The sequence below is a fragment of the Leucopleurus acutus genome (assembly GCF_964270905.1).
Source record: "Leucopleurus acutus genome assembly, chromosome: 9".
Taxonomy (NCBI): Eukaryota; Metazoa; Chordata; class Mammalia; order Artiodactyla; family Delphinidae; genus Leucopleurus; species Leucopleurus acutus.
In genome coordinates, this window is record NC_139144.1 from 88,773,736 (window position 1) to 88,799,515 (window position 25,780).

General features: G+C 51.8%; 1 protein-coding gene across 5 annotated transcripts in view; it reads right to left on the reverse strand.

The window, feature by feature from the left end:
• Positions 1 to 25,780, reverse strand: part of PLXNA4 (plexin A4) — a 606,963-nt gene that overhangs the window by 437,895 nt on the left and 143,288 nt on the right. The window contains exon 1 of one of the 5 annotated variants that reach the window (XM_082846560.1): positions 22,299 to 22,364. The exons of 3 other annotated variants lie outside the window; for them this stretch is intronic. The gene's annotated coding sequence lies outside the window, so the exon portion shown is untranslated. Of the gene's footprint in view, positions 1 to 14,495; positions 14,597 to 22,298; positions 22,365 to 25,780 lie in introns of those variants that run through there. One more of the 5 variants, XM_082846559.1, reaches the window with a different exon arrangement.

A 25,780-nucleotide genomic window follows, 5' to 3' on the forward strand; every position in this document is an offset into this window, starting at 1 on the left:
ATCTGACCACAGAACCAGAAGCCGCTTTGACATCTGATAAGCACAGGTCAGTGGGAAGTCTCTACAGTGACACTTAGGGGGCAGCGAGGTAGAAAGGCAGGAGCAGTGGGGATTCCCTGCCTCTATCCCAGACTCAGAGGCAGCCTTGGAGAGGAATGGGCTCAGCAATCCGCCCCCCACCCCATCTCCCAGCATGCAGAGTCAGGCGTAGAGGATGCCACCAGCACAGCCCCGGGCGACGTCAACTGGTCTATTTTGGTCCTAACCACACATCACTGTGGTTAAATTACTTCCCTTCTTAGGACCCCGGGCCCTGCCCTCTGCCCCCTACTAGGGAAACAAGTTGCCACCAGATAAACTGGGAAAACTCTGAGCTCCCTGAGACCAGCAGCACAGCTACATAAATACATTATGTACTGAGTGCAGCTGATAACATGTACAAGGGCTGGGTACAGAGGCATGGCGCGGGAAGAACAGAAACCCTGTCATCTCTGTACGGCTCTGAGAAGGTTAGAGCTCAAAAATACCTACCCTGGGGGATTCCCTGGTGGCGCAGTGGTTGAGAATCTGCCTGCCAATGCGGGGGACATGGGTTCATGCCCTGGTCTGGGAGGATCCCACATGCCGCGGAGCAGCTGGGCCCGTGAGTCACAACTGCTGAGCCTGCGTGTCCGGAGCCTGTGCTCCGCAACGGGAGAGGCCACGACAGTGAGAGGCCCGTGCAAAATAAATAAATAAATAAATAAAAAATAAATAAAGAATACCTACCCTGCCCACTGTTCCCCCTCCACAAGAGAGACCACAGTACAAGCCATTTTGATTAGCTGCTCTGAGACACCCAGGAGCAACCCAGAGAAGAGAGTAGCCCCATTGTTTCCCTTGAAACTGAACTGCAATTTTGCAGCTGAAGAGACCCTTTGGGGCTGAACTACCAGAATCCCTCATTCGAGAGGGCCGCTGTGAGCTGCGTCCATGCCAGCTGGATACCTCGACCCGTCGGCAGACCCCCAGCCCCACGTGAGCCTGGTGACCTTCCACAGCAGCACAGCGGGGCTGGGGGTGGACTTGAAGGAGTTAGATATTTTTCTCTCCAAACTCTGCTCAAGACGAATGGCCTATTTTCTAAATTTCCCACAGTATAAGCACAAGAGGCTACAAGTTTTGCCACCAGCCACTTCTACATCTCCTGGGCTTAACGGGGACCACCACATGACAAAGCGTCCCTGCAGAATGCAAAGCACTGGACACTGAGATGCTGACTCATTTTTTCCCCACATATTGCAAAGAGGGGGGAAGGAACCCTGCTTGAGTAGCTACTAGGTGCTAGGCTGCTCGTATTTTAATTCAAATACGTTCACCATAAATGTGTGAAGCAAAGTGTGACTACAGCGAATGGAACCTGCGGCCCCCTGGAGACGGACCGTCCCACCACGTCCCATCGTGGGAGTCATACAGATTTTTCTTGAAGGCTCTCTGGACCAAGCAAAACCTCCCAAGTGGCCAGATCCTACCTGCAGGCCTGGATTGCACAGACTGGCCCCTACTCCAGGACACAAAATTAGACAAACGAGATGTTACATCTCTAAAGGGCAAGATCAAAATTTTAATCCCCATCTCTCAGCTCAGGGTGGAGCTCGTTTCCCCAAACCACACTGTTTTGAGTGTGGCCACATTGAAAATGGGGTGAACACACCAAGAAAGGGAACAAGCTAATGCCCAGAACGAAGACCTGGTCACTCTGCTTTGCTGAATTCTATTCTGCCTTTATTCCGATCTTACTCTGTAATCGTCTGTGAATGACTCAACCTTCCGGAACCACGCTTTTTCCATTGGAAAATAACAGAGATCTCCTAAGGCAAGGTGAATGTCTGGATGTTTTCAGAATAATCTCAAGCAAAATGTTCAAGATAGTATGTTTAATTCAAAACATGAAGCACTTGAAAAATGTAAAATCTATATGTGGGTTTTCTTGCTTCTTTACCAAGCTTCTGCCAGATCCCAAAAGGAGCTCCTCTGTCTACCAACGGGGCCAGAAGTAAACAGCAGAGTACAAGCACAGAGTGCTGCTGCCAGGACCACAAGCGCCCCATACGCGCTGGCCTCACCTCTACCCACACATCATCCCACGTGCACCTCAATTCACCACGTCCAGAAAGACCACATCCCCCGCCCCTCAACCCAGTCTCGGTCTAGAAATCTATAGCTCAGTGAAGGGTGTCGCCTTCCACCAGCTGCCCAAGCTGGACACCTGCAAGACATCCCCAAGTCCCCCGCCCCTCCCTCCTACCACCTTCCCCACCATATCCACCATCTGTCAGCTCTAACTCCCAGGGACCTGTCAAATCTGTCCCTTTCTCTGCTTTGCGACCACTTTGGGCAGCCCTCGTCCATGTCTCCTGGATTACCATAATAGTCTCACTTCTGATTCTTCCTCCACAATGCAAAGCTGGTCTCATTGATTCCTCATTTGGAGATCCCCAGGCCTCGCCACTGCCTGCCGAATGAAACCCTTATCTGGACGCTTCTCCTGGTCCTGGTCCTGGCCCAGCCTCCAGGCGTGTTTGCGTCTGGTCCCACTTCCCACCTCTGCTGTGGGCGCTCACCTCTCCATGCCTTGCCTATGCCGCTTCCTCCCCCTGGCACCTCTTCCCCATGTGTTCACAAGGCCAGTCCCACTCACCCTTCAAAACACCCTTCAAACCTCCGAGTGATGGCCCCTCCTCCTCCAGAAGACCTTCGCCACATCCTGCCTTTCGTATCTGGACAGGCGCCCCTTCTTACACCTTCTCAGGAGGCCCTCTGCCTGCACAGAGCCCACGTCTTACCACCCCGTGTTTAATTATCTATAAACGTGTGCGCTGTGGCCACACCAAGCTGTGGGCTCTCCCATGGCAGGAACTGGGGCTTTCATCCCTGTACAGCCAAACTCTTGCATCGTGCCTAGCACATAGTAGGCCCTCAATAACTACTGACTACTTGATGGACCGATCAATTCATTGGCTAAATATTCCTTAGCTCACATCTACCTAACCAAACTATGTAAATATATATGTATGGAGCAAAGTGAATGGTAGATACGGAAGGAAAGCAAGACCTTTTTCCTTTCCCCGCAGGCCCCCATTAACCTACTACTGCCAGGATCGGGACTCCCCCTCCTGCCCCGGCCTCTGGACTCCTGCACTCACCATTTCCTCCAACGGTTTCCTGCTATCCCAGGTGCATTCTCCCTTCTGACCCTCCGCAAGCTGCTTTTATCACTTACAGCTCTTCACCAGATCAGCAAACACAGGCGCTGGTAAAGGTGCAATGGTGAGAGGCCTAAGCTGAAACATTATTCTCTCTTACTTGATTTTCTCTAACCTTGCGTGTAAACAGAACCTTCCTTCTGACGCTCACCTGGTCCTTTAATATGCATAGCTACGTTCATCCTCACCTCCTGAGCTTCAGGTCAGGAACAGCAAGGGCTTATTCTGACTTGAAAGAAAGAGAAATTGAGGCCTAGCCCAGAGAAGGAACTTGGCTGAAAGAGATTCAGCAAACCTAGGATTAGAAGCTGGGTCTCCTGATTCCCTGGCCAGCACATAATACTTCTTCAATTGCTCCGAGAATGAAAACCTCAGGATTATTTTGCAGGAGAGAAAAAAATAAGCCTCAAGAAGCTGTTGCCACATTTCTGACAAGCTCCACTCAGAGGGCACCATAACTTACATAAATGATTTCCTATTACACCGCCATTGTCACTGCAACATGACAGTGCTGCAGCCTTCTTGAAGTGTTCTCTTTGTTGTTTTTCTGTACGGATCCCCCGGAAAGAAGAATCAAATATGGTCCGATAAGGAAAACAAACCACATGGCACCTGCAGACCCAGATTCCCCTTCTGCATGACTCCTCCTGAGAAGGACCAAAGAAAAGGCTCTGAATGGTCCCCCCTGGGCCTGAGCCCTCTCCCACCTGCCCTGTTCCCAGAGTTCTGCTGTGTCCCCGCAAATAGGACTTTTTTTTTTTAAATGAAAGCCAACAGTTTATGAAGAAGAAATGAAGTGGCAATTTCCCAGCATGCCTAGGAACCATACAAGCTGTTGTCAGGGCCTTCCTTTCAAAGGGTGACCGCTACACTCCACCAGAGTCTAGAGTGACAGAGCTCCAGTGCTTGACTTACAACTGCTTCATCATAGCAAGATATTTTAAATTTAAAACTCACTGCAGTTGGGTTCAAACTCAGCCGGGACTTGATTTACTGCTAATTCATGTCTCCGATTCCTATAATTCTAAACTCAGTCGCCAAACAGTTTAATGCTGCTAGAATCACCAGTGCTATGCTTTATGAATGGGCGTCAGGGGAACTTTCTTAGTAAGTGTGTGTTAGCAACTGTTATTCACTTTGGAAAAGGAACACAGGGCTTGGGCAAAGCATGGTGAGGCTCTATAATTAGGCACGTGGGTCCCCAGGTGATCCAAATCCAAGTACTATGGGGGTGATACCCCACCCCAGCTCACACACACAAAACACACACACACACACACACACACACACACACGTGCATGCCCACATACATCATTACCTAGGCAGGAGGAACACCGGGCAGTGAAAAGCTTCCCATGGGAAATGCCTAGCTCTGCTCTCTGGATCACTACCCAACGGTAGAAACCATGAATTTACAGTCTAATTAGAAACATTTGACCTCTCTAGGGTAGCAAAGTTTCTTCCCTGAGAGAAAATTTGTTTAAACCATCCAACATTTGGGGAGCTGTATCTTAATAACTCACGCCTTTTTTGTTAATTCAGAACATTTATCTTTGCCAGTTACACTGAAGTCTCTTATTCAGTAAGTGTAGCTGAAAAAAATATATTGAGAAGGTGAATGTCATTACTCACGTATCTTGCAAACATCCATCTCGATCTATTACGTGCGACCGAAAAGTGCTATACTTGTTGGAAACGTTTCCACAAACCTGTCAGAACTGCAATCACACTCCTTAAAATGGTCCCTTTAGAAAATACACATCTGAAGGCACCAGGGTCGCCAACGTCTCATAGCAATTCACAGCCATTTCTGAGATTCCCAAAAGCAAATGACAAGGACAAGAGGAAGCTGAGCTCCTCTGGAAGCTGCACCTCACCAGTCCCTATTTTAAGAGCACAGTACATTTGTTCTCCTGTTTTCTTCTCCTCCAAACTACATTCAAATCTGAAAGCTTCCAGATGAAGGCCAGCATCTCCTAAAATGCTTTCTGGGGAACACTTGTTCCAAGAAATGTCAACAGGTTTAAATACACCCACGCAAAGGGATCCCTCCACTGAAAAAAATGGTTTGCTAAAAATAATTAACCAGAATTCTCTGTAGCCAAACTTCTTTGCCTTTAATGTGCATCTTGAATCTCCAAAGGAGGACACAGCATAAAGTGTTTGCAAGACTGACTTAGCCACAAATGCCTTTTCTGTGGGGGGGTAGGAGGCTCATCTTTGGGATCCTCTGGGAAATGCAGTTTGGTCATCCCTCCCAATCTATCGGCATCTAAACCCATAGTGAGTTTTACATGAAGAGCAAGAATTCATTTCCGTGTGCATCAGCATGAAGAGACCACGGCCCCTACCTGCCCCCCAACCACCATCACCCAGGACACTCTAGGGTGATTGATGGGTTCAGCCTGCGCTTGTCTTGGTTCATCTTAATCCTCTGAAACAGCCACAGCCTTGATGTGGTTCGAAGCCAGCCCCTGCCAGACACCTAGTTCACTCTTTCCTAGTTTTCTCCTTTACAGACTGTTCATCTCCTCTCCTTCTCCTCCACTCATTCATTCTTTTTACTCAGCAAATATTTACTGATTGCTTCCAGTAAGACAGGCCCTACGCTGGGTACCAAGGATACAAGAGAAGGAAGAAACGGTCCCTGTCGTCTAAAGACATAAATAAATACGTAATTTCAATGCTATTGGCATCATGGCCAGCAGCAGCTTCTTTAGCACCATTAAAAAGTATCAATTAAGTTCCTGATTACACAATAGACTGCTTCAAGCAGGGGCTGGTCCCTGACCCTCTGGGAGCAGGAAACCTTAGGCAGCCCTGCTAACGCAGACACGTCTCAAAGTCAGTGAGTGGCTGGCAACAAGCACCAGTTAAGGGCAAGTGCATTTAGGGGAAGAAGACAGGGGTCAGTATCTAATGACAAAGAGAGCAGGGAAAGGGGTCACAAGCAGAGTGGGACCATCAGTCCTTTGCCCCACCTGACCCTAGAGGAGCTTCAAAGTACAAGAGTTGTTTAAAAAAAAAAAAAAAAAAAGGAGGGGTGCTGACTCCAGGCAATGACCTATGGGAAATATTTTATGCAGAAATGTCCCCTGTTGCCTTGTATTTCAACGCTTACAATATTTTTTAAAACTGGAAGGGGACAAAGGTCATTTGCATCTGTCCCCAGCTTCCCAGCAGCTGTGCCCCTCTGCCATCACAAACAGAAGTGTCTGAGATGTTCACATACCACCACGTGGAAGGCATGCCTTTGGTCAATGAGCCCTACAAGATAGGAAACCTGGCTGGAACGCACGCTTCATGTGGTTCCTCTGGGGTTTAAATTGGGTGAGCCATAGTGTAGTTGGCTATTTTGGCCAGAGTCGTGAATGCTGGGGGCTGAAGGAGGCCTTACTGGAGCAGCCGGCTGTGGTTCGCTGACTCTGTTCTGAAGAACCATAGCTTCCTTATATGGAACCCATTATCACAGACCCTCAATTTACGTACCTGCCCAGATCGCTCAACCCCACCAAACATCCCACCCCACCCCCAATTCTGGGCTTCAACTCCCTGCCCTGCTCCCAGCTGGAGCGGCCCCTGGGACACCACACCCCATTCATTCCTCTGCTCCTAAAGTTCCTGCTCCCTTTCTTCCTTCAGGGGCAAAGGTCAGGGTCCTGCAGGTGCAACACCTTCAGGCCCACTCGGGGGGAGCCCCACGGAAGCCCCAGCCCCCGGGCCTGACCCCATAGGCTCTAGTTTGACCTGGCATCACGACCCCAAGGGGCGGGGGAGTTTCTGCCTCGTGGGGTAAAAGGTGCCCAGGGAGCTGCAGCAGGAAGAACCCAGCAGGAGGATGGATGCCAGCCGTACCCATCCTCCAGACTTTTCTGAGACCGTGTTCCCATCAGGCTTCTCCCGGTACGTCCTGAGCACCTGAGCCACCAGCTGTGTTTCCTCGGGAAGCTGTGGCTAGCTTGGTGATACGTCATTCTTTGTGCATTCCTTCCCTCCCTCTCCTCCCTCCTTCCTGCAGTCTTGCTGCCCTGGGATTCCACCCCTCAACAAAGTGCTACCACATCAGCTTTTGCCTTGGGCTCTGATTTCTAGGGAACCCAGGCCAAGACTGGGGGTGAGGGGACAGGCAAGGGTGTCAGGCCCTGGGCTCCTCCATCACTTTCACCAGAACAGTCCATCTTGCCTCTGTTCTGTGCATTAGAATCCCACGTAAAATTGAATTTGAATAGAGAATTCCACTGCATAAATATTTTTTAAATCACTCATCTTGACCAATCCCCTCATTTTATAAATGGTAATACTGAAACATAAGGTGATTTTTTTCCCAAGACCCCTTTGCTGGTAAGTGACAGAACTGGAATCATCTACATCTGTCTCCAAAAGCTAGCTTTTCCCACAACACCAGTGCTGTTTAACCAGGGGGACGTACCAGCATCATGTAGGAACCTGAGAAAATATACACCTCCTGGATCTCATTCCTGTCTGAGAACCTCTCAGCTGCCTTGGAAGGACAAGGGGCAAACACTGAATCTGGAGTTGAACCGTCTACCCACCTGGCAAAATTCTGCTTGGAACGCCAGTATCTATATAATCACCAGAACCTAGTACTTAGTGTGAAAATTCAACTGAAACTTTTCTTATAGACTCCACCCCTTCACTCACAGTCGGGAGCAGGCAAATGAAAGTGCTTGTTTTAGTCCAGCATTTCTTGGGGGGTTCCCAGGGCCACTGCACAGTATATCTACTTCTTGTAGTTTTACCAATCCACATTCTAGTGCTTAAAGGCTCTGAGAAGTCCTGCAACAAAGAACCTCTTTCTCTCTGGTTTACGCTCAGGATTTCTCAAACTTCTTTTTTTTTTTTTTTTTTTCGGTACGAGGGCCTCTCACTGTTGTGGCCTCTCCCGTTGTGGAGCATAGGCCCTGGACGCGCAGGCTCAGCGGCCATGGCTCACGGGCCCAGCCGCTCCACAGCATGTGGGATCTTCCCGGACCGGAGCACGAACCCGCGCCCCCCGTATCGGCAGGCGGACTCTCAACCACTGCGCCACCAGGGAAGCCCTCTCAAACTTCTCTGACCGTGAAAACTGTGTATGTGCACCACCTATTCACAGAATATGCTCTGTGAAATTCTGCTCTACTGTAGGTATCACCTTCGGGCAGCAGGACTGAGATGGAGAGGAAGAAAATCCACGCTAACCTTCTCTGCAAAGTTAGCTGATGTTCCACGCAGGCTGGTTCAATCACACATCCCAGGGGCTGCCGCCCTGCCAGGCCCTCCTCTCATTGTCTATTCCCTCCACGAGAGGAGAAGCGATCGTCCAGCTCTCCTCGGCTTCCTGTCCCTCCTCTTGACCTCTGGGCCAAAGCCAAAGAATGGTTTGTTCACGCCCTGGTTCCTGACCCCACTCTACCCAGAAGGAAATCCATGAGTTGGGCTCGTAGCAGACAAGTTCAATGAGGATGTGAAGTGGGAACCCGATCTTGAGTGAAGACCAGGAAAGCCTTTGACCAGCTCCGGTTTTCCTTTCCTCTGGTTCCACTGACCTCTTCCTCCACAGCTCCTCTCCTCACGGTTCCTAATGAAAATCCTTGTCCCTGGAAGACCTTGGGAATTGATTCGGCTAGTCTGAGTTCAGCACATCGACTGCAGAGACGATATCCTCTTAGCTAGTGATCTGTTTTGTGTTGGATTGACAAAACATTCCAAAATCCAATTTGCTGTTGCGAATCCTGGTTCACGGAGAACGCGCCGTGGAGAGGGCAGGGGGTAGCCAAGCTTAGCTGGCAAAGAGAGGATGCCTGAGGTCTCGCACACACCTGTTGGCATGAGTCTGAGCAGGCCAATGGTGGCAGCCATTCCTGCTGCTGCCCGGAGGGGTGGTGATGAAATCCGAGTGCACCCTTTCAGCCACCTCAAGTTTGGCAGAAGCTTCATTCACTTCAGCGTAGAGGAGAAGCCAAATAAATAACGTGCAGAATAAAAGTTTGTGGTCCAGAGGGAAAAACCAAACCAACTGCAGCACCTGCCGACGCTCCCTGACGTGTTCAGGCCAGAGAGGTCAGGTCAGGCAGCTCAGTAGGCCCGACGCTCAGGTGGGACAGCACCCATCCAGGCGCACGGGCTCCAGCAGGGCCTCACTGCCCATACCTCTCAGAATCGGGATGTCATTCCTAACTAAGCGCTACGCTGACACTAAGTGTGCACAAAGACCTTCCTCACCCACAGCCCGTTTCCACCGATTTCCAGTGAATCTCTGCTCCAACACCATATGGTCCAGGCACCCAGCACAGCATGACATCCACAGACAAAGATTCCTTCCCTGCCTCTGTCTTCCAAAACCTGGAACCCTAGGGCTAATCAATGAATGAGCCAGCAAGTATTGAGCACCTACTATGAGCATCCTTCCCCAAGAACGAAGAGACTAGGTACCACGTAGCAGCCCGGGGCATTCATTCCATCTTAGTTCCCAGACCATCAAAATGAGAAGAAACAATCCCCACCTTACAGGGTGATTTGAAGGATTAAGCGAGAGAGTGCCGTTTCTACAACGCCAGCAAATTGGAAGTAGCCACTGGGAGAACTAGACTCCTACCAGCACAAGACTCAGAGCCTCACAGGATGAAAAGCAGAGAGCGGGACACACTCATTCACTCCTCCTCCGTTTTTTCCCAGGATGAAATAGGAGCTGACAAATGAGGCGAGAGTCACCCTCAGAAACCGAGCACTCTGCCAGAACGATCCTCGCAATTTCACAACCAACGACAGTCAAGGATAAGCCTCGGCCCCATTTGATGAAGGGGGAAGTCGAGGTTCAAAACATGAATAGATTTGCCTGGCGTCACAGAGGCGGTCCAAGGGAGAAACCAGATCTTCTAAACTTCACCCCAGCCCACTCTCCCACAAACCTCCCCAGGGTTTGCTAAGGATGCAAACTGCATAGTAACAAGGAGGGAGGTCCCTCTGCCTAGGCTGAGACCTGGCTCCACCCGCTACCAGCTGTGTGACCTTGGACAATATCCTCACCTACCCCCGTCCTCCCCCCATCTCAGTTTCCTCGCAAGGAAATGGGGATAGTAACAGTGAGCGCCTCTCTGGGCTGTTACAAGGAAGACGTGGGGCCAACCTGTGCAAACCCTTAAATGATGCCTCCCCCAAGTAAGTGCTCAATAAATACTAGTCAGCGTCGTCATCATTAATTATTATTATTTTCCACTCTGTTATTTTCACAAGGACAAATACCAACGTCCTCACCACCTCTTCCCTGGGGAGGCTGATGCCACCTGACCATAAGCACGGGGATCCTGGGGCTCACGCAGACTCACCCTGGGCCTCGGGAAGCTTTGCTTCCAAGCTGCTTCATACCAAGCAGGGAAGCAGCCTCCTCCTTCTGGAACAAGGCCTCTGTTCTGGGAATCAGGACCCCCTGCCTTTCTCCGCTTTCAAGATCCATCTCTTACCACTTCACAGCAGAGCCCCCTTCCGTCTCCCTGCTGACTCCACATTCCTGCCACAACTAAAAGGCTCCAGTCTGGACAGTAAGGAGGGAAGAAGGAAGAGGGGGTCAAGTCCAGACCAAGGGAGGGGATCAGGTGGCGGTGCATGGTAGGGAGCAGTGGGACTCACAGCTACGAAAGAGGAAGCTAGTGTCCGCAGGGCTGCACGTGGACCCAGCCTTGATCAACAGAACCTATCGGGCAATTACCCTAATCACGTGCATCTCCCCAACAGTCGTTTGATTTATTAGTGCGCCATCTTTTTAAAATGCCGCTTTTAAATATAAATAACACTTAATCATCCAGCTGTCGTTAAATTCATGTTATATTGATTTCTTGGAGTGCCACAAATTTGAGGGCGAATGGGCCGGTGGATGTATGCACAAAGCCACGAGGTGGATTAGCAAGGGGGTGGGGGAGGGATGGGAGGAAAGGGAGATGGGAAGGAGGAGGGGATGTCAAGGGAGAGAAATGAGCCCTGCTCAACTGCCGGAGGGTCTGAGCCAGTTTCACATTGGGCAGCGCTGGACACAAATAAGAAGAGGAGAAGAGAGCCCAGAAGGACTGGCGCATCTGTTGCACAGACTCATCACAGCCTAGCTCGCGGGTCGGTTTTCTGTTGTCACAGCCCATTGCTGAAGCCACCGCAACAGGTCTCCGAGGTGGCATTGTCTGTGCAGTGGTTTCTCCGGGTGAGCAGGGGGGAGAAACGACTGAAAAAATGCCCCCTCGCTGGCTAGGAGGAGAGAGATCGGCAGCCGTTTCTTTGCATCAAAGCTTGGTGATAACTAGGAGTTAAGCGGGGGTGACTTCCCCACCCCCTTAGCTCTCTCTCCACTTCAGGACTGCCGCCTCCCTAGAAAGCCCCCACTTAATTCCCAGCAGCCCTCATTGTGATTAAAAGGATCCGAGGCCAGGTGTAGGCAGACTCTGCCCTGCAGATTTCCCTGTCTGCGGGGAGCAGCGGCTGCGGGGGGAGCAGCGGGCGAGGGAGAGGTGCAGAGAAGCAAAAAGGAAACAAGTTGGTGGCCTCAGATTCCTCCGGAAACGTTTGCAGAGCGCGTCGGTGGGCATCCAGAATGAAGCGCTGGGAGGACAGAGGAGAGCACGGGAGTCCCAAATAGGGCAAAAAGAACGGCTCGTGGGCAACCCAGGCCGCGCTCTCACAGCAGAGGCGCCTGGAGCACAGCCCGGTAGCAGCGAGGGTCTGCTGAAAAGAAGCTTTCGCGGTTGGGGTTTTCCAGTTTGATTCCCTTCCGAGCAGTGAGGCAGACCCCAGAGAACTTAAAAGGAAGGTCACAGAGGAGTGGTGGAGAGGGAGAGTGGCAACGTGACATGCTTCGGGGCTGGGCCAGAGAACCCGGAGAAAATGAGATGTACAGCCAGCTTTACATATGTTAATTAACGCCTGCTTTGTCCTAGAAACCAAACTGGTACCTAACACTAAGTTCGGAAAGTGTGGGGATTTTTTGACCCACGCTAAAAAACGCTTAGCTTATCACCGGCATAATGACTGCTGGCTTCGCGTGAATGGGATGGGTCCTGAGCCTGCAAACATCCGAGAAAGGAAAGAAGGTGGGGAAGGAAGCAGAGAAAGGGGCAGAGGTCTACGAGGAAGACGCACAGCCATTTCAGGCAGCTCTGGACCGCACCTTTTTGCCCCTTCGAGGTCCCGTGAGGAAACGTCTACCTGGGAGCCACCCACTGTCGCTGGAGTTCCCTATTTCTGTAGAAAACCGTGTGCTGCCCCACGCGTATGTGGAATCTCCCTGGCCACTCACCCAAAGGGCATGCGAGCAAAGTGTTCCGGTTCTTCCACAGCCTGAAAAACAGAGCTGGGTCCTGTTGTCACATGTGGATGGATGAGCTGACCACATACAGCAAGGCTCTTTGAGAAGGCGTGTGCATATCTGGGTATGTGTACACACAACCACCATTCTTAAAAAGAAAATAATGTCTGTTCCCCTGACTGGGTTCTCCCCATTGTGAGAGCTTTGCTTTATTCCATCTACCCTTTTTCAATCAATCAAAGGGCAGCTCACACAGCGCACAGCGGGGAACACAATCTCCCTCCCGGGGACGTCTGGTTCTTTGCTCCCCAGCCTAGCCGAAGACCTTTTCAGGAGCTGAAAAAAGTTTGGAAATAGCAGAGATGGGGGTACGAAGAGGGCCCTTTAGTTCAGCACCCATCTTCAGGATTTACAGAATTAACCAAATCCTGTGCCCAGCACTGAGGCCCACTTGTTCAAAAGAATGTTGCCTCCTTTCTCCTCATGTTCTGGAAAACTCCCAACATATTTTTCCCACTGGTGGGTTTGTAGGACATTCTGAACACATGATCTTGTATAGAGAGCACAAGCTGATTCCATTTCTTGCCAAGCTGCCCAACAAGCTACGCCAAAAGGGACAGCTATAGAAACGCAGAACTTGGCTATATCTATATTCAACTCCAAAATAATGTTGTACCTGGGTCTCACATTCTCCTCCCTACAATTGAGCCCTGAATGAACTGGCCTTTGGCCACCCCCCCCAAAGTGGGAACTATGAAAAACCCCTTTTGGAACCCCACCCCCTCCCACCTCCTCCAGAAAAAGTTTGAAAATGAGCAGCCTGTGAAACTCCAGCCGGGGAGAAAAAGAAAGGACGAGCTTTAGGGAAATAGACCCTTGAACCACAGGCTTCTGGAGAGTGATTCTACACGTCAAGAGCAGCCTGGCTCTGGGAGATGCTGCCAGACCCAGGAATGCCTGGCCTTCTTGTAGGGTGGACACTGCTGAGGTGGTCATGAGAGGGGGGGACCCTCCTCCCTTCCTGCACTGCACCCCCCTCCATCCCCCTTCTAGTTCTATTTCTCAGACACACCGCGCTCGGAAAGGCATGTGGCAGGTGTTAGGCGCGGGCACAGGGGAAGCAGCCCCACGCTTCCCTGCACAGTGCAGAGAGGCTAGGGACACCCAAGTGCGTGTAAGATTGCTGCTGTCCACAGACTGGAGACGTGAGTAGGTTAGACGTTTTATGGAGGATCCGACCCCACACACTCTCCCTAGACAAACAACACACCCAAAGCCATGCTTAAGCCCCTTCCTGCCTGAAATCCAGGCGCATTGCCGGGAAAGCAGTGCCTCACTTCAGAAAGGCGTTTGTGCTGCCTCTTACTGGGGAAACGCAGTGTCTGTTCCATATGCACCGCCCTACAGAACTGCCGCCCCATCCGCCTCTGTGGCCTCCTCCCCGCGCGCTGGGCCACCACGCTCTCCAAAGATCTGTCTGAGTATCTGTCGGTCTGTCTCGCGTTAAAATCCCACGGTGCGCAAAGGCCACGGAGCAGAGATAACATTGGGCGGGTCTCCCAAGACCATTACTTCTCCTGTTTTTTAAACCAGCCAGGGATGCCAGCGGCTGGGAACTGAAAAAAATCGCTCCCTCAACCTAGCCAGGTGGGAGGGAGAGGCAGTAATACACAGAATCCCACCCCGAAAGTCCTGGTTAGAGAAGTCTGAGTCCGGGAGCGTCAGAGGAGAAAGAACATGGGAAATACCTGATCCGGCCGCGCGGCACCTACGTGGGTGTCCAGGTGGGACGTGGGCAGGTGCGTGTGCATGGCGTGTGCCCGTGTGTATATGTGTGTGCGCCCGTGTGTGTGTGCGTGCGTGCAGGGGGCTGGCTCCGGGGCATTCGAGGACTCCGGACCGAGCCGGCATCTCCTCCCGCGCTGCCCTCGCCCGCCCGGCCGGCCGCCCGGCCGGCTCCTTACCTGCAAGCGCCGCTTTGCCTGCTTCAGCGGGAGCGCCGCATTGACACTGCAGATGGTGCCGGTGCCGCTGCCTCTCGCCCTCCTCTGAACGTGTGCGTGTGCGCGCGTGTGGCTGCCTCCTCCAGCCCCAGCCCCGAACCAACGAACGCGAATACTCCACCGAGGCACGGGGAACCCGGGGGGAGGCCAGGGAAACGGAGGGCGAAATCTGAGCCTACGGGGCTTGACAGCTCCTCTGGCGGCGTCCAAGGTGGGCAGAATGTCCAACAAAAAGGTCGGGAAATGCGGCTCGCTTCCAAGCACCCCTTTCCCCACCCACCCAGCCCTGGAGCCCGAGCAGTAGCGGCGGCTCTCGGGGGCTGCGGTGGCGACGCGGGGCCGCCCCCTTCGTCCCCACCCCCGCGGGCTGAATGTCCTTGATGCCAAGCGGGCACGGCGGCGTCACTCCGCGCCGCCCATGCTCGCCAGGTCGGGCCGCTGCCCGGGCGAGGCGAGTGCGCGGGGGACCCGCCGGGGAGCGCTGTTGGCGCCTCGGCGCGCCTCCCTGGGTAGCGGCGGCCGCCCCCCGCCCACACGCGGCCGGCCGCGCCGCAGCTGCCCCCGCCTCCACCCGGGGCCGGGCCGGGCCGGGCCGAGGGGCCGGAGCTGGGGGGCCGCTGGAGCCGCCGGCTGCTCCCCGGGGAGGCGCGGGGCGGCGGCGGCCGCCGGCGCTGCGGCAGCGGAGAGCGCGGCCGCGGGCCGAGCCGGGCCTCCCGGGCGCGTCCCCCGGCCCCCCGGGCGGGCTGCTTGCAAAGTTTGCAGGGGGCAGGGAGCGGGGCCGCCGCTGGCTCGGCCGCCGCCGGAGCTCCCGGGCTGCCTGCTGCCGCCGCGGCTCGCTGCTGCTGTGCATTGAAGCCCGGCCAAGCGCTGCAAAAACTCCAGCTGCCTGGCGCTCTCTGGGTCCTCCTCTCCTCCCTCCCGCCCTCCCCGCTTCCCAGCCTCCCTCCCTCCCTCCCTCGCCTCGCCCCCGCCCCTCCCCGCCGCCCGCCGCCCGCCAACCGCCGCCGCTCTCTCCCTGGCTCGTGCTGGCTGGCTTGGAGCTCGGCTGACAGCTAGACCGCCCGAGAGCTGCCGGCAGAGGGGGCAGGGGGCAGGGGACGCCTCCCCGCACCCCGCGCCCGCCGCCGCCCGCCTAGCCCCCGCTCTCCGCTCCCACGTTTGCGGACACCCGCCGGGCGACCCTGCCTGCGGCTGTGTGGGGCAGAGGGGCGCGCACGGGGGATGAGGCACACAGCCGCCTCGGAAGGTCCGGATGTGGGCGCCGACGGTCGGAGGGACCCGCAGGTGCTCAGAGCCGACACCGACACAGGCACCCATGCCGAATCAGAACGCCGCCCCAGAACCCTCACACGGGACCTGAGGACGGGGAGGCTGGGTGAGATAGCATGGGTGGCCAAGGGCGCTAGAGCTCGCTGGGTAACCTGACTCGTCTAGTCCTGTTTCTACTAAGAGGCCGACCGGCTCCTCTCTTCTCCAAAACCCTAGATCCTAGGCAGCACTGTGCCCCATCCTCCAAGAGAAACGGAAGGGATTCCCACACTTATTTAGCCCCAGACTTCCACGGATTCCTCACTCATCCCCGCAACACCACAGCCCCCCAAAATGGCACCATCAACTGTGCCCCCCCCCATGGGCAACCACCAAGGATGACCCTCGAAAGGAGCCCATGGTTTCTGGCTTCCTCCCTCATGGCTGTCCACTTTCCTTTTTCCCCACAGCCAGCAACTTCCTGTCCATTCCTGTCCTCCCATCAAGACACCTTAAGGGAATCTTATTAGGTGGAAATGACTGACAACAGCATACATTTCTATGCCTTCCTGTAGGGCTTCTATTTTCAGAGATCAGAGTTGTAAACCAGGGAGACTGAAACCAGCTGTGTGCTGACAGGGTATACAAGCCCCAAGGTGGACGGCACACTCGGGTCAGGCCGGGCCCACCTAGACAGGCCTTGCTGAAGCTTTGCTTTGGAGAGGTGGCTGCCTGGATGAGAAGGAGAGAGCCAAGCCAGACTGAGGATGAAACCAGACGTTGGGTTGTTTGGCGGAAGGGTATTCCAGGAGACAGAGTGGAGCCTTGAGAGCCTCTGGTCCTCTGCTGAGTATCGCAGGGCACAGAAAGAAGCAAGGAGTGATCTTATTAGCTTGCGTTAATACATTGATCCGGCTCCTCTCTTCTCAGAAACCCCAGATGCCAGACTCTAGATAAGGCATGCGATATCAGGTTAGTTTCAGAAGTCCAGAGAAACATAACGAAATAACTCGATGCTGCTGCTTCTTGGACCTCCATCCGGAGTTGAGGAAGCCCAGGGCCAAACGTGTCTCCAGGCAGGACTGAGACTAGGGACAGACAAGCCAGGCGCCCAGGAGGCACTCACACTCAGGGCTCCTTGTCAGGCTGTCCTCACCCTGGTCGTGGTCCCACTTCGAGGTATCTTCTCTAAAATTGCTACACGGGACCATCTCAGGCCTTTCCCAGAGGTGACAGCCCAGACAGCCCCATGAAAAACCCTAATGGGTTACTTATGGAATACAGTTCCATAAAAGTGGGAGGGAGGGGGGATCCTTTCAAATGTCTGTTTGCCACTCAGCTTTCAGGGCATGCCATAAAAATGCTGGAAGAGGGGGAGAAGAAGTGAGAAAAACAGCTCTGCTTCCATTCTCAGCCATCTAGCATGTATTTTTAATACAACTTGATTTTTTCACTTGTAGCTTGTGTGTGTGTGTGTGTGTGTGTGTGTGTGTGTGTGTGTGTGTGTGTGTGACTATTGCTGGTAAGACACAGGTCCATTTTCTGATGGATGGATTTGGGAAGTCAAAGATCTTTTTTTTTTTAGCGGTAGCAGATAAAATGTATTTATTATTCTTTATCTCCTGCTTAGTGTGTGGCGTCATTTATTTTCATTCAGAGAAATGAATGCCATGGGGTGCCTGGCATAGCCAAATGACAGAGAAGAAGTGAGGCAAAGAGCTGGCCCGACAGTGGGCAGGTGAGGGGCATCGCCGATTCTCCTGTTGTCAGTGGGGCTGAATGGCCAACGGTCTTTTCCTTCCTTCCCCTTCCACTTAACAACCAGGTGAAAGGTGTGCTGGATGGGGCAGTTATAATGTCTCCGTAAGGAAGAACAGAGCAGTCAAATGAGCAACAGTGTGGGACCTGATTTTTTTTTTTTTTTTATTATGATGGCCCCTTGGATTTGCCCTCTCAAGGCTGGAGAGCTGGGAGATGGGTTGGGATGAGTAGTGCTCTAGACCGGAAGTTAGAAGACCTGGGTCCTTGAGCTGGCTCTGACATCCGCCAACTCCATAATTTGGGGGTAGATCAGACTTTCTCAGTGACACTCTGTCTTCTCACCTGCCCCATTTACCCCTTGGAGATAGTGACATTCAAGGGAGACACTATCTGTTCATGCGCTTGGAAACTCTAAGGTAAGTGCGATACACACGTAAGGGATCAGCATTGCTTTTCAAAGACCACGTCTTTTTTAAATAGCACCACACAGTGAGGGCTGGAAGGTCCTCTGCCATCTTGACCATTCTCGGTGGTCAGACACACTAGGAAAGGCAGCCTCCATACTGGTTCAAAGCAGGTTTCTGCAGTAGGTACAAACCCTCCTAGCTCCCACACGTCCCCCAATCCCACCGGCTGTGGAGCGGCAAAGAGAGACACGAGCTTTTCTCCTGCTGACAGTGGGTCTGTAAGTCACCCCCTCCCCCCTCCGCCCCCCCCCCCCCCCCCCGGGACGCTGAGTAGGTCGTTGGCTGGCTTACGGCCACAAGAGGGAGAAGCTAAATGGCGCATTTAGCTGTGTTCTAAGGAGGCTACTTTTGTGGCAATTTGGTGGTAGTTTATTGAGGGGTTTGAGGAGTAGAGTTTTGGCTCATCTTTCAGGCTGAATGAAAGGCCAGATTTAATAGGAGAGAGGAGAAGAAATCCTTACGTTTTCCTTCACTTAGCCACCACTGTTTGATTAGTCTAGGAACAGAACTTCTATTTAAGTTGATTAAAAGCCAGATTTGCTCATTAAATAAATCACCAGAGCCTGGTGGTACTATAGAGAATTTTCCCCCCCAATAGCTGGCCCCATGGCTGGGTTTCAGACGGAGCACCCGGTGCTGGATGAAAAACGACAGGCAGTCCGCGGCTTAAAAACCTAAATTGTGGCGCCACCTGCAGGAGAGTAGAAATATCAACATTATCCCAACTCAGCAGAGACTGGGAGGAAAGAGCCTTCCTCCGTGACCCTGCGCTGGAAACAGAAGGCCAGGGTTCCAGACAGCGAGAAGGGCCCAACTCCCCACTGACCCCTGATTTCCAGGTGTGTCACCAGATGTCCACCACACACTCCAGCGGGCTGCAGCCTTCTGAAAGCTGCCATTTCGTGGTACGCGCAGCTGCTCTCAAGATTCTCAGTCTATTGAAACAAACTTATTCTTTCCTGTTTCCTAAGGGGTTAAGTCAGCCTCTAACCCAAGCGTTCTATTTCCAAGACTCCAGGCCATAAAATAGTAAAAACAGGACGGAGAAACGACTGCCCTTGGAGGAGGGTGGAGGAGGAGCGTCCCTATGGCACCCCACTTCCTGATTGTACTTGACCTTGGTGGCTGGGTATTGTTAGTAGACCCAAACCATCTCAGGCTTCTCCAGCCTGTGGGTGCTAGCGAGGACACAGGGATGGTCGCATCTGAATCTCATCTCTCAGCCTTCTCCTGCTCATGCAGACTTGGCCTCCACTGATAGCCCCCTCCCTGTCTCCTCCCATGTGTCAGAGACCCCCAAGGGTGGCTGTGCTGAGCAGCAAGTGTGATCATGTTATTCTTCACAGGCCTCGTCATGGAAGTCCACTGCCACAAGCCACGTGATGGAAGGACACCTCTGCATCACCTCTGCCCACCTATACTGCTGGGCAAGGCCAGCCCCGCTGCTCTGCTGTGGCTTCCCAGGCCACACCAGGGGTCTGGTGCCAAGGTGGGGGGGGGGGGGATGCTCGCTCCCTTCCCCCACTCACACACCGTGTGGATCTTGGTCATCTGGGCCCCGAAGCAGCTCCCACACCTCCCGGGGTCTAAGTCTTAATCCCCTTCCTCCCCAGACGCCTTCACCTACCACCTCTCTCCAGCATTCTTCCTTCTCCTCCAACTAATGAGCAAACTTGTCTTTTCAACTGCAGGAATCAGAAGTGGGAGGATGCAAGGGGTGGGGTAGGCATGTGACCTAACTCAACTGGCCAGAAACAGCAGAGTCCCAGCTCTGGCCAACTCCATATCTGGCTACAACAAGAAAATGGAAACACTTCCGTGTGACCCTTTTTGGGGGTTCAGTCCCAGGAGGCATGAGGTCCTATAGCACGCCTGAACTCCAAGAACCAGATGCCATTCATGGCCTCCACGTGAAGGCTCCGTCTTGCCTCTGCCCCACTCACCTGCCAAGTAGCTTAAGCTAGTCACTTGGCCTCTGTGACTGGGGTACAAAGAGCACAAAGGCCTCAGTTGTTTTCCTTGTACTGAAGATGGATTTGTGCTAATGGGTTAAAAACCTTATCTGGTAGCACACATTTCCAAGATGATTGCCAGGTTGTCTGAGTATAATCTGCTAAGAGACTGTGATAACCAGGATCCAAAATAAACCTAGTGATCCTTGCCAACCGGTATTCATGCCGTCCTGCAGTCCCCGCCCACAGAATCAGAGCTGACTCGGCCGAGACAGGGTGTGACTTCCAAGGCCAGGTCATCCAAGACGTGTCAGCTCCCAGCTTGGTCTCTTAGATCACTCGCTCTGGGGTATTCGGCCATGTGGTGAGGACCCTCAAGCAGCCTTGAGGAGAGGAACTGAGGCTTCTCACCAAGAGCTGGCACAACTTGGCATCCCATGGGGGAGCCGCCTTGGAAGTGGGTCCTCTAGGCCCAGTCAAATCTTCAGATGATTCCAGCTTTGGGTGTTTTTAACTGAGGTCCCAGACATTGTGGAGCAGGGACAAGATGTTGCTGGAGGTGACTGGTTACACAGCCAGAGATAATTAAAAATATAGTGACTTACAGAGGGAATCGTTCCCCTGACCTTGGCCTCAGTAGCCTCTAACTCTTATTCTTTGAGCCCACTTGGCTGTAGAATAAGCAGGACAGAGGCGGGCATGCTGGATGCATGATACTGACTATACTGGGCAGGAATGGGCACCAGGATGTGCCCTGCCAGGAACTCCCTACAGAGCCCCTTAGCATATCTCAATACGTGAAGTGAAAATGAGAAAACCCAGCCAGGGGGCTGGAAGGCACAACACACAGAATGTAGAGTCGTGCTCACCTGAAGTGGATGTGCGCAGTTCTGGCGTGTCAGCCTCAGAAACACCCCACACGGAGGCGCAGAGCAGGGCTGGAGCTTGTTCGTTTTAACAAGCTGCCTGGCACCTGCCCTCACGGGGAGCCCGCTGGAGGTCAGACTGAGTGGACCTGATAAAGTGGTGCTGATAAAGTTCCGTCCTCCTGAACCTGACCCGCCCCACGCTGCAGGGCAGGGGGGAGGTCCCAGGACTCAAGAGAAGGCACAGCAAGAAGAGACCGGAAACAGGAGGCCACTGTTTCCCCGCTGCACAGTGTCCTGTGAGGACTACCTTCCATCCCCCTGGCACCAGCTTCGAGGAATCTCCTCAGCCCTCAGCAGCTTCTGGAGACCCAAGCAGTGCCTAAGGGTCATCAGGGGGGCCAAGGTACCCACAATGGGTAGAAGGAAAGTGAGGGAGGAAAGAAGCCACGAGGAAGAGCAAGAAGGGAAGAGGTGCCTGTACTGAGTCGGCGCAGAAGGAGCCACAGACCACGCCTCTGGGAGTTTCTGGGGACCGCGCAGAGACCCAAGGTGACTTCTCTCCTCCTTAACATCTCCCCCCTATCCTCCTTCCTCATGCTTGAAAGGGCTTCCTCCCAAAGCACTCCTGTCTGCAGGCTTTGCAAACGCTGGGTGTCCCTTGTGGACCCCCCATGGTCACAGCCCCAAGGCCACAGTGGTGCTTGATAGTTAAGAGCCAGGGAGATGGGTTTCCCTGGTGGCGCAGTGGTAGAGAATCCGTCTGCCAATGCAGGGGACAGGGGTTCGAGCCCTGCTCCAGGAAGACCCCACATGCTGCAGAGCAACCAAGCCTGTGTGCCACAGCTACTGAGCCTGAGCTCTAGAGCCTGTGAGCCACAGCTGCTGAGCCCGTGCACCACAACTACTGAAGCCCGTGTGCCTAGAGCCCATGCTCCGCAACAAGAGAAGCCACCGCAATGAGAAGCCCGCGCACTGCAACCAAGAGTAGCCCCCGCTCGCCACAACTAGAGAACGCCGGCGCGCAGCAACGAAGACCCAGTGCAGCCAGAAATAAATAAATAAATAAATAAATAAATAAATAAGATTTTAAAAAAAGCCAGAAAGACTCCACTGTGTGCATCTGTCCCCAACCCTGCATTCAGTGACACTATGCTGATAGCTGGAAACCAGCCATGGTGGAAATATTTACACCAGGGGGATCAGCATACACTGCAAACCAGGGCTCTTATCTTTGTGGAGAGCCAGTTCTTAAACCTTTCCCAACACAGCACTGGGCAGGGCTAGCGACGGGCCAAGATAAAGCAGGTGAGTGCAGACCAGGCCTGCTGATCTGCTCAAATGACTGTTCATGGGTGCCCAGCAAACGCAGCACCCACATCGGCGCAATTCAGTGTCGCTCTGGGCAGAGAGAGGGTTCCCTTCCGCCCATGCCCCACCCCTAGATCATGAGAAAATGTTAATACATACCTTTTCTAGTAGTTGTTTTTCCCAAGTCCTGTGTCTAAGGAGCCTTGTCTCATATTTTTTGACACTAGAATCAAGAAAGAAAGTGATGTCCTTTCCCTGCTAGGCAAACTGAGGCAAGGGATGTTGAAGTGACACATCTCAGGTTACACAGGAATCTGAAATGTAAACCTGTGCACCGGTCAGTTACTCTCTCCACTTCAAACTTAAGATTAATACCTTGGGTTTGGCAACAATTCTATTTTCATTCCCTCAAAGCACTGCTGTTAAAATTACGTTACACCCATGCAATAGAACACAGTATAGATCTCAAACAAATGAAGTAAATCTATGTAATCGATGCTCTGAAAAAAAAATGCAGAAAGGTATTTGTGTATATGTTTGCATATTTTTGAATGTAGAGAATAGTGCATACATATCTATATAGTTTTATATATACACAGAACATTTTGGAAGGATACAAAAAAACACTTACCAGCAGAAACCTCAGAGTGGGAGCCAGGGTGACATATATTTTATTGTTTCATTGTATATCTTTTGTTCTTTTTGACATTTTACCCTGTGCAAGTATTACATTCTCCATTTTTTAAAAAAGCTAGTTTAAAAGGAACAAAAAAATACTGCCGCTAAAAGCATCTTCATCACACCACTCTCTCTCCTCGAATCCAGCCAACCACTCCTCCATCCCATCTGTATCATATCCAAGCTTGCTTTTTGTTCTACTTTCCAACTATCTGCTCCATCTTGCTCCAGGCCCCACGCTTCTCTGGGCTGCCATGAAGGTACAGAGCAGCCTGTCTGCCCAGCACGATGGGGTAAACATCCCAGGGAAGTTCTCATCTCTCATTTCCTAAAGACCAGCCAGCGTTCTACTTGGCCTGAGGACTTCTGTTTGGCACTAGTTGATTAGAAGGAGATTCCAGGAATGATGCAGAACATCCTTTCCATGCTAAAGCAAGTAACTTCAGAGCAAGTCAAAGGCAGTTTTCTTCTCCACCGTGGTCAGTAAACTCATGGACACTAATACCCAGAAATGGTACAGGCTGAACATATGATGGTGCCAGGAGGCGTTTAGATATTCACAGGTAAAAAGCTCCACACTGAGTTGTTAACCTCATCAGGAACTGTGTAGGGACAGGTAAAGTACTAGAGACAGGCAAACCTCATTCTAGTTTGGAAAGGGTGAGAATAATGTATTGATAAGTTCTGAAAACTGCAAACAAATGAGCTGGGTCCAGATATTGACCACTGGCTCAGTAAAGGGCAGACATGATTATCTAGAAAATGATATGGTGAGCACTAAGAAAAGGCCTGGCATTGCCAAGAACAAACCCTACCAGGTTGGTCTTGTTTTCTAATTCAACAAAGTGGTGAGGCTTTCACATCAAGGAAGTATAAGAGAGAATATCTGAATTGCATCAAGGACTCTTTAATAAGACCCTTGTAGCGCATGGGGTTATGTGGGCTGGAAGGATTAGCTGATTGAATGGTGAGACCCCAAAGAGGGTCCTCAATGCATCAAGACAGCGTGGAGGAAGGTTTTCTTGGGATCTGTATCAGAGCTCTGTTCTCAAACTAATCCTGTTCTACAAAGGTACTAATAACTTGGATAAAGATGGAGGAGACACAATCATCAAATTTGCCTATGACTGCAATGAAAAAACAATAAATATAAGTATTTACAATCCTCCCCTGGCTAAGGAGAAAGAAACCTTTGCTTAACACTGGGCATTTTTGGTGTTAATAAGGCATTTTGATGTTGACCTGGGGGCACCATGCTGAGGAATGAAAAAGTGAGAGAAGCTGAACTGACCTACATTTGAAAATATATGGAGCTCTCCAGAAAGAAAAAGGATGTGGCCAGGGGGAAAGAATCGAGCAGCACCCTGGGGGGGAAGGGGGCATGAGGATGGGTGGCAAGAAGGTGGGAGGAAGGCTGTGAGCACGGGGACCCCGGAGGGACGTGAGCATCGGTCACAGAAAGGGGTTTTTAGGAAGTCTTTCAGAGCACATGATGTAATTCCTTCTTTTGATGCCTCCTCAAGAGACTATCGGTAGAAAACTCTGCAATTTGTCAATGCTTTGAAAAGGTTGATTTTGCATTTCTTTTGGATATATCGTCAAGTTGGGATGGATCTTAAGGCAGAATCAAGAAGACCCTGTTTTATTCAGGCTACAAGTGCATGATCAAAGCCCCTCAGCATAAAATAGACTTTCTGAATTCGAAGATAATTTTGCATGCTGAAATTATGGGGCAATTTTTAACAAAATGAAATGTAATATAGATACGACCGAGGTTCTATATGTGCGCATAGGAAACAACTCTGCAAATACAGGATCAGGGAGATGGGACCACATTTTTTTTTAAAGTATAAGCTAAAGTTGACAATAAGCTCTCTATGCGACTCAACAGGGAGAGGCTGCCAAAGTCAATGGAATCACAAGCTATACTATTAGAGAATGGAGTCCCAAAGGAGGCGGTGACAGCCCTGCTCTGCTTTGAGACAGTTAGACCACACCTGAATTACTGCTCCAGGCCCCACGCTTCAAGAGTGGTCAAGCCCGGGCTTCCCTGGTGGCGCAGTGGTTGAGAGTCTGCCTGCCGATGCAGGGGGCATGGTTTCGTGCCCCGGTCCAGGAAGATCCCACATGCCGCGGAGCAGCTAAAAGAGTGGTCAAGCCCAAAAGGGACTTAAAATCCTATTCTATTTGGAACAATCAAAGATGCTGGTGATGTCCAGCTTCAAGAAAGTAAGGATCAAGGGAACATGACAGATTCAAATATTTGGGAAGGGTTGCTGAATTAGCTCTATAACTTCAAGATATTGAAGTAGGATCAATGAATAGAATTTATCTTATGTAGAGATATTTTGGCCCAATATAAGGAATGCCTTTCTAATAGAGCTCTCTAAAGACAGAACAGATTTTCTTGGGTGGTAGTGAGTTCTCCATCACTTGATGTATTCAGACAGGAAGGAGGGGATGCTTAGGTGAAGACTGGAGTTTGGATGAAATAACCTCTGATGTCTCTAAGGGTCTGAGGTTTTAGTTGTTTTGTGTTTATTGTTGTATCCTCCACAGTGCCACGGGCTTTGCTTTGACTCAGTAAATGTTTACTGAATTAAACTGCAATGATTTGAGGGTAACATCTAGGGAAGATAACCAAATCCAGCCCCAACCATCACCAAGGAGAGGAATCAAGGGTGAAGTCGGTCAGAGAGTGAGATGAAGGGCATGAGTAGACACACAGCTAAGTTAAACCTTGCCTCTTCCTCGCTCTGTAGCTGTACACCTCATTCACCAGGTATACCGTCTTTTGCCCGGTACAGGCCTGTATGGAACAATTTTCCATCATTCACTCATTGAACACTCATAAAATCCAGAGTTCTGAATTTTTATTTTTTTCCTTTGGCTTTCAAACTACCCCCCACTCCATTCCTTCCTCCCCAGGTCCCCAGTCTTTCTTTTTGGGTGCCCACATTGCT